The sequence below is a fragment of the Microcebus murinus genome, chromosome X (assembly GCF_040939455.1).
Source record: "Microcebus murinus isolate Inina chromosome X, M.murinus_Inina_mat1.0, whole genome shotgun sequence".
Classification (NCBI taxonomy): domain Eukaryota; kingdom Metazoa; phylum Chordata; class Mammalia; order Primates; family Cheirogaleidae; genus Microcebus; species Microcebus murinus.
Window position 1 is genome coordinate 23098977 of NC_134136.1, and position 9787 is coordinate 23108763.

The following is a 9787-nucleotide window of genomic DNA, read 5'->3' on the forward strand; positions in this document are numbered from 1 at the left end:
AAAAAAAAACCTCACTTTAGAAACTATGTATAAATAATTTTTAGGCAGGAGGGAACTACATTGTGAGACAAAAGTGTGCATTGAATGCCAAATTGCTATTAATAATTTATTATTGATTGTTTTTGTAAAAACATATACTTCAAATGAATCATCAGATAGTATGTGGAAAATTATGTTTATTTCCCTCCAAGTATTTCATGATAGGAAATTATAGCCAAGCTGGAACACATTAATAAAAAGTGACCAAAATAATGATGAAATTTAAAATGTTGAATTGGGGATGATTTTGAAGAAACTAGAAATATTTAGTTTGATCATGAAATAAGAAAGAAGGAAAGATAAAGGATGGGAAGGAAAAGGAAGAAATATTCATGGCATATATCATAGCTTCCTTCAAATATTTACAAGGCCATCATATACAAAAATAATTAGAGTTTGTCTGTAGGACACAAAGGGACAGAACCAAAACAAACACACTGGAGTTATACTACAAATATATTTCAGGTGAATTTAAAGAAGGCCTTCTAATAATAAGAGCTCTATTGAAAGGTGATGAGTTTTCCACATAGGTGTAGGTTAAGGGTCTACTTATCAGAAAGATGGAAGACAAAATGAACATTAGATGAACTGGTAGATATTTAAGGATTCCTTCATCCCTGATATTTTGCAATTATTTTCTTTTATTTTAAGGTAGCTAGTATGCATTATTCTTCAATTTTTTAATGATGATTTATTTTTCTTCTTTCTCCAATTTAAATTAAAATTGCCTTGAGAACAGTTTTGTAAATTATCAGTAAGTATCATACAATATTTCTCGTTTAGAGCTCCCATTCCCACTGGAGTGGCTAAGAACCTCAGGTTTCCATACTCTAAACAACAAAAAAGTTAATGTAATTACTTTCACACTCAAGCAGAGAAAGCACTAATGCTTTTGGTACTGTCACTGCCTTTGCTTCTTGCTACCATACAGGATCCCTGTTTAACAATAATCTTCCATAGCTGTCCTCTATTGCAGCCCTATATTGAAGGAATGTCTCACTGGTTTCTGTTTCCCAGAACAAGCCAGTATTGTCCTTCAAGGAATGATAACTCTGAGAGTACAGCTTTCAATATCCTAAAAACAACAACAACAAGATGTCACTCATTTGTTTTTGAGGGTGGAATTTATTGGTCTCCGCTCACTATCACCCCAAAACCATTCCTTTCCCAAGCTACTATTACTGTTAGACTCACTATGTCTCGATGGGTTAAGGTGTTTACTTTTGAAAACTTGTGACTAATACCTAATTGCAAGCCAGTAGATACATACCAGAGGTCAGTTTTACCTTTAAAACCTTTGAAATATAAAAAATCTATTTCTGGCCGGGCGCGGTGGCTCACGCCTGTAATCCTAGCACTCTGGGAGGCCGAGGCGGGCGGATTGCTCAAGGTCAGGAGTTCAAAACCAACCTGAGCGAGACCCCGTCTCTACCATAAAAATAGAAATTAATTGGCCAACTAATATATATATATATAAAAAAATCAGCCGGGCATGGTGGCTTGTGCCTGTAGTCCCAGCTACTCGGGAGGCTGAGGCAGGAGGATCACTTGAGCCCAGGAGTTTGAGGTTGCTGTGAGCTAGGCTGACGCCACGGCACTCACTCTAGCCTAGGCAAGAAAGCGAGACTCTGTCTCAAAAAAAAAAAAAAAAAAAAAATCTATTTCTCTGCCTTTTCCAGATAATAGGGATACTACCTCCCCTCTTAAAATTGGTTTCCCCCGAGGAATAGGGGGGCGGAGAAAGATGGCGGACGAATAACACCGCCAGACAGAGGGTCTCTGCAGAAAAGACCGATTCTAGCAGAAACTAGAGGAAAGAAGCAAGAAGACGAGCATACAGCGGACAAGGGCCGGAAGAAGGGGTACCTGAGACCCCGGGAGACTCCTCGGGAGGAGGCTGCGGAGGAGAACTGGAGGCTGAGACCACCGGAGCAGCCCGGAGACCAGCGGCAAGGGTAGGTGGATCTGCTTTTTCCCCTCCCCTGCATTCGGGACTGCTGGTGGGCTCCCCAGCGGGTGGAGAGACCTGCGGACATCAGCCCAGAGACTGCCGCCGCCTGCCAACGGTGAGCCTGTAGCAGACGTGGCACCAGGTTCCCAACTTCCTCCGGGCACCTCCGTGTGCACGGAGAGCCGCGCGGCAGGCGCCATATTGCCTCCTCTTCCCCTCCGCCGACCCTACCCGTGGCTGCCCAGAGAGACAATACAGCCACCAGCCAGAGGCACCTCCAGGGAACGGGACCTTCCCGTTTGGGACCCCGCCCGCCCTCCCAGGTGCTGCTGGCACCGTGTTCCCAGGAAAACGGTGCCGACTCAGAGGCTGAGAGACATAGACCCAGCTTGGGCTCCCTGTGGGTGAATTAGGACCGGAAATCCTCTCCCTGGTGGGAATACAGTTTGAACTCTGGGACCCAGAGGTCGGACCGGCAGACCAGATCCCCTGCACCAAGGGATAGCATTGCCCGGGGCACAGAAGGATTATACTTGAACAGCCTACTGAGGTCTGTGTGCCTCCAGGGGCGGATCGGCGTCCTAGAGGGCAACCCTCCTCCCAGGAGGAGGCCGTGCGCCCAACCCAGGTGGCGTTCCTGTGCAGGGAACCTCCCCGCCGGCATCACAGTCCGGGGAGGCCTGGTGGCTTGTGGTCTGGCCTGCTGGCAGAGGCCCAGGAGTAGCTGTGGAGTTGGGGAGGGTGGAAAGAAGCAAGGCCTGCTGCAGACTGTGGGTCTCAGACAGCCCCACCCCCACACCCAGACTTTCTGGCTGAGCGGGACCATTCCAGCCCCGCCCTGACAGCAGAGAACAGAACTTTGACCCCTGCTAACGGCCTGAGGGCAGGCTTACCCAACCCAGCTCCGCCCAGAACGAGAGCTGATAACAGGACTCAAAATCAACACCATAGCCTGTTCCTCCAAGCAAACGCCACCTACTGACAGGGACGGCATCTTGCACAGCCTTTCCACGGCACCCACTGACTCAATATACAGGGAGTGGTCCAATTTCACCCACAGGCACCACCTAACGCCTCAGAAACTAAACAAGGTGTGTGAATACCCAAACAATAACCTAAGGAAAGAAACAACAACTGATCGACATGGGAAGAAATCAGCGAAAGAACTCAGGAAATATGAAGAACCAAACGGAAAACACACCTCCAAAGAGGAGCACCAGCCCCCTAGAAATGGACACCGACCAAAATCAGGCAACCAATAAGACAGAAGAGGAATTTCGTATGTGGAACATAAGAACACTCACCCAGCTGCAACAACAACTCAACAACCAACACCAAGAAACCACAAAAAGTCTCCAGGATATGAGAAAAGAAATAGACACATTGAAGAAAAGTGTAACCGAACTCCTGGAAATGAAGAATCAATTCAAGGAACTACAAAATACAGTGGAAAGTCTCAAGAACAGGGTAGATGAAGCAGAAGAAAGAATCTCAGAGCTTGAAGATAACACCCTCCAATTAAATAAATCAGTCACAGAAATAGAGCAGAGAAACAAGAGAAAAGAGCAAAGTCTACAAGAGCTGTGGGATTATGTGAAAAAACCTAACGTGAGGGTCATAGGTTTAGCCGAAGGGGAGGAAGACAACACTCAAGGGCTGGACAAGCTTTTTGAAGATATAATAGAGGAAAATTTCCCAGGCCTTGCTCAAAATCTCGATATACAAGTTCAAGAAGCCCAGAGGACCCCTGGGAGATTCAATGCAAACAGGAAGACGTCACGTCATGCAGTCATCAGACTGACCAAAGTATCAACTAAAGAGGCCCTTCTAAGAGCTGTAAGACAAAAGAAGCAAGTGACATACAAGGGAAAGCCAATTCGAATAACATCAGACTTCTCTAATGAGACTTTACAAGCAAGGAGAGACTGGGGCCCCATTCTCACTCTTTTGAAACAAAACAATGCCCAGCCTAGAATATTATTCCCTGCAAAACTAAGCTTCATATATGAAGGAGAAATAAAAACATTCTCAGACAAGCAAAGGCTCAGAGAATTCACCAAGACAAGACCAGCCCTACAAGAAGTACTTAAAACAGCGTTATGCACGGAACATCATAATAATAATCCACGGATATAAAAACAACCAAAACCCAAAGATATTAAATGCCAGATATTACAATGGCTCAAGACAGAAATCATAGCAACAACATCCAACCCAACAGAATGATCAGTAATCTACCTTACCTATCAGTTCTCTCAATAAATGTGAATGGCTTAAACTCTCCACTCAAGAGACATAGGCTGGCTGAATGGATAAGAAAATACAGGCCAAGTATATGCTGTCTTCAGGAAACACACTTAACCTGCAAGGATGCACATAGACTAAAAATAAAAGGGTGGAGATCAATATTCCAAGCAAATAGAAGCCCAAAGAAGGCTGGTGTGGCAGTTCTAATTTCAGACGATTTAGTTTTTAAACCAACAAAAGTAGTAAAAGACAAAGAGGGTCATTATATAATGGTGAAGGGCACAGTCCAACAAGAAGAGATAACAATTTTAAATATATATGCACCCAACTTAGGTGCACCCAGATTCATAAAGCAAACCTTACTGGAGCTAAGCAAATGGATTAATAGCAACTCCATAATCGCCGGGGATTTCAACACCCCACTGACGGCACGAGACAGATCCTCCAAACAGAAAATTAATAAAGAAACAATGGACTTAAACAAAACTCTAGAACAATTGGGTCTGACAGACATCTACAGAACATTCTACCCAAAATCCACTGAATATACGTTCTTCTCATCAGCTCACGGGACATTCTCTAAGATTGACCATATCCTAGGACACAAAGAAAATCTCAAGAAATTTAAAAAAATAGAAATCATACCATGTACCTTCTCAGATCACAGTGGAATAAAATTAGAAATCAACCCTAATAGAAACTCACATTTCTACACAAAAACGTGGAAATTAAACAACCTCCTACTAAATGATTACTTCGTAAATGAAGAAATCAAGACGGAAATAAAAAACTTCTATGAAGAAAACGACAATGGAGAGACAAGTTATCAACTCCTCTGGGACACAGCTAAAGCAGTTCTGAGAGGAAAGTTTATCTCCATAAATGCCTATAACCAAAAGGCAAGAAGATCACAAATAAACAATCTAATGAAACGACTCAAAGAGCTGGAAAAAGAAGAACAGACCAACCGCAAACCCAGCAGAAGAAGTGAAATCAACAAGATCAAATCAGAACTAAACGAAATTGAAAACAGGAAAGCTATTCAGGAGATTAATAAAACAAAAAGTTGGTTCTTTGAAAAAATAAACAAGATTGACACGCCGTTGGCTAAGCTAACGAAAAGCAGAAAAGAGAAATCTCTAATAAGCTCCATCAGGAATAAAAAAGGAGATATCACAACTGATCCCAAAGAGATACAAGATACAATTTATGAATACTACAAAAATCTTTATGCACACAAACTGGAAAATGTGGAGGAAATGGACAAATTTCTAGAAACACACAGCCTCCCTAGGCTCAACCAGGAAGAAATAGATTCCCTGAACAGACCAATCTCAACAGCTGAAATAGAAACAGCAATTAAAAATCTACCTAAAAAGAAAAGTCCCGGTCCAGATGGCTTCACACCTGAATTTTACCATACTTACAAAGAAGAACTAGTACCTATCTTGCAGAAACTATTCCACAACATCGAGAAGAATGGAAACCTCCCCGACACCTTTTATGAAGCGAATATTACTCTGATACCAAAACCAGGAAAGGATGCAACAAAAAAAGAAAACTACAGACCAATATCCCTAATGAATATAGATGCAAAAATTTTCAACAAAATCTTAGCTAACCGAATCCAGACACTTATCAAAAAAATAATCCACCATGACCAAGTGGGCTTCATCCCACGGATGCAGGGATGTTTCAACATACGTAAATCTATAAATGCAATTCACCACATAAACAGAAGCAAAAACAAAGACCACATGATCCTTTCAATAGATGCAGAAAAAGCTTTTGACAAAATTCAACACCCTTTCATGATACGAACACTTAAGAAAATAGGCATAGAAGGGACATACCTAAAAATGATACAAGCCATATATGACAGACCCATAGCCAACATCATACTGAATGGGGAAAGATTGAAATCATTCCCACTTAGAACTGGAACCAGACAAGGCTGCCCACTATCTCCACTTCTGTTCAACATAGTGCTGGAAGTCTTGGCTACAGCAATCAGACAGGAAAATGGAATCAAAGGTATCCAAATAGGGGCAGAAGAGATCAAACTTTCACTGTTTGCTGATGATATGATATTGTATCTAGAAAACCCCAAGGATTCAACCAACAAACTCCTGGAACTGATCAATGAATTTAGTAAAGTCTCAGGATACAAAATTAATACACAGAAATCAGAGGCATTCATATACGCCAACAACAATCTAATTGAGAACCAAATCAAAGACTCAATTCCCTTCACAATAGCAACAAAGAAATTAAAGTACCTAGGAATATATTTAACCAAAGAGGTAAAAGACCTCTACAGGGAGAACTATGAAACACTGAGGAAGGAAATAGCAGAGGATGTAAACAGATGGAAATCCATACCATGCTCGTGGATCGGTAGACTCAATATCATCAAAATGTCTATACTACCCATACTGATCTACAGATTCAATGCAATACCTATTAAAATCCCATCAGCATTCTTCACAGATATAGAAAAAATAATTTTACGCTTCGTATGGAACCAAAGAAGACCCCGAATATCAAGAGCAATTCTAGGCAACAAAAACAAAATGGGAGGCATTAATATGCCAGATATCAAACTATACTACAAAGCTGTAGTAATTAAAACAATATGGTATTGGCACAAAAACAGGAATATTGACCAGTGGAACAGATGTGAAAATCCTGATATAAAACCATCCTCATATAGCCATCTCATCTTTGACAAAGCAGACAAAAACATACGCTGGGGAAAAGAATCCCTCTTCAATAAATGGTGCTGGGAAAACTGGATAGCCACCTGTGGAAGGCTAAAACAGGACCCACACCTTTCACCTCTCACAAAAACCAACTCACGCTGGATAACAGACTTAAACCTAAGATATGAAACTATTAGAACTCTAGAGGAAAAAGTTGGAAACACTCTCCTAGACATCGGCCTGGGCAAAGAGTTTATGAAGAAGTCCCCAAAGGCAATCACAGCAGCAACAAAAATAAATAAATGGGACATGATCAAACTACAAAGCTTCTGCACAGCCAAAGAAATAGTCATGAAAGTAAACAGACAACCTACAGAATGGGAGAACATTTTTGCATGCTATGCATCCGATAAGGGACTGATAACTAGAATATACTTAGAACTCACGAAAATCAGGAAGAAAAAATCAAATAACCCCATTAAAAAGTGGGCAAAGGACTTGAACAGAAATTTTTCTAAAGAAGACAGAAGAATGGCCAACAAACATATGAAGAAATGCTCAACATCTCTAATCATCAGGGAAATGCAAATCAAAACCACAATGAGATATCACTTAACCCCAGTGAGAATGGCCTTTATCAAAAAATCTCCAAACAATAAATGCTGGCGTGGTTGCGGAGAGAGAGGAACACTCCTACACTGCTGGTGGGACTGCAAACTAGTTCAACCTCTGTGGAAAGCAATATGGAGATACCTTAAAGCGATACAAGTGAATCTACCGTTTGATCCAGCAATCCCATTGCTGGGCATCTACCCAAATGATCCAGTGACACTCTACAAAAAAGACACCTGCACTCGAATGTTTATAGCAGCACAATTCATAATTGCAAGGCTGTGGAAACAGCCCAAGTGCCCATCAATCAAAGAATGGATTAATAAAATGTGGTATATGTACACCATGGAGTACTATTCAGCTCTAAGAAACAATGGTGATATAGCACACCTTATATTTTCCTGGTTAGAGCTGGAACCCATACTACTAAGTGAAGTATCCCAAGAATGGAAAAACAAGCACCAGATATATTCTCCAGCAAACTGGTATTAACTGAGTAGCACCTAAGTGGACACATAGGTGCTACAGTAATAGGGTATTGGGCAGGTGGGAGGGGGGAGGGGGGCGTGTATATACATACATAGTGAGTGAGATGTGCACCATCTGGGGGATGGTCATGATGGAGACTCAGACTTTTGGGGGGAGGGGGGAAATGGGCATTTATTGAAACCTTAAAATCTGTACCCCCATAATATACCAAAATAAAAAAAAATAATTAAAAAAAAAATTGGTTTACCCCAATTTCAAGACCTCTTTCTTAGGGGAGTATTATCAATACATTTAGTGGCTAAAAGATGAGTTATAATTATTTTTTATGTTTTTTTTTCTTTTTAAAATTTATTATTATTTTTTTTTAATTTCATAATATTACTGGGGTAAAAAAGCTTTGGTTATATAAATTGCCTTTGTACAACCTTAATAGCATACCCATCACCCAGACAGCACACACCACACCTGATAGGTGTGTATTTATCCATCTCCTCCTTCCTCCTCCTGTCTGACACCCTATGAATGTCACTTTCCATAAGTGCATTTTACTGTTAATCAGTTAGTACCAATTTAATGGTAAGTACATGTGGTGTTTGTTTTTTCCATTCTTGTGACTCTTCACTTAGAAGAATGGCCTCCAGCTCCATCCAGGATGTACAATAGGAAGTTCATCATCTATTTTTATGGCTGAGTAGTATTCCATGGTATGCATAGGCCACATTTTATTAATCCATTTATATATTGGTGGTCACTTGCATTGTTTACACATATGTGCAATTGTGAATTGTGCTGCTATAAACATTGGAGTGCATATGTGTTTTTTATAGAATATCTTTTCTTCCTTTGGGTAAAGAGCCAGTAGTGGGATTGCCAGATCAAATGGTAGTTATAATTTTAGTTCTTTGAGGTATCTCTATACTAATTTCCATAGAGATTCTATTAGTTTGCAGTCCCACCAGCAGTGTACGAGTGTTCCTATCTCTCCACACGCATGCCAACATTTGTTGTTTTCATACTTTTTCATAAAAGTCATTCTCACTGGAGTTAGGTGATATTTCATTGTGCATTTGATTTGCTTTTCCCTGATTATTAGAGGTGTTGACCATTTTTTCACATGCTTCTTGGCCATAAATCTATCTTCTTTTGAAAAGTTTCTGTCAATGTCCTTTGTCCACATTTTAATATGGTTGTTTGATTTTTTTCTTGCTGGTTTTCCTCAGTTCTATATAGATTCTAGTTATCAGCCCTATATCAGATGTATAGAATGCAAATATTTTGACCCAATCTGTAGGTTGTCTATTCACTCTAGCAGTAGTTTCCTTGGCTGGGCAGAAGCTTTTTAATTTGATCAGGTCCCATTTATTTATTTTTGTTATTGCTATGATTGCCTTTGAGGTCTTCTTCATGAATTATTTGCCTAATCAGATGTCTATAAAACTTTTTCTAACATTTTATTCTAGAATTTTTATAGTTTCATGCTTTAGGTTTAAGTCTGTTATACATTGTACATTGATTTTTGTGAGAGGTGAGAGGTGCAGGTCCTGTTTCAGTCTCCTACACGTGGCCATCTGTATTCCCAGCATCATTTATTGAATGAGAATTCTTTTCCTCAGTGCATATTTTTGTTTTCTTTGTCAAAGATCAGCTGGCTATATGAGGATTATTTTATATCGGGGTTCTCAGCCCTGTTTCATTGGTCTATATATCTGCTGTTGTGCTATGGCCATGCTGTTATAGTTACTATAGC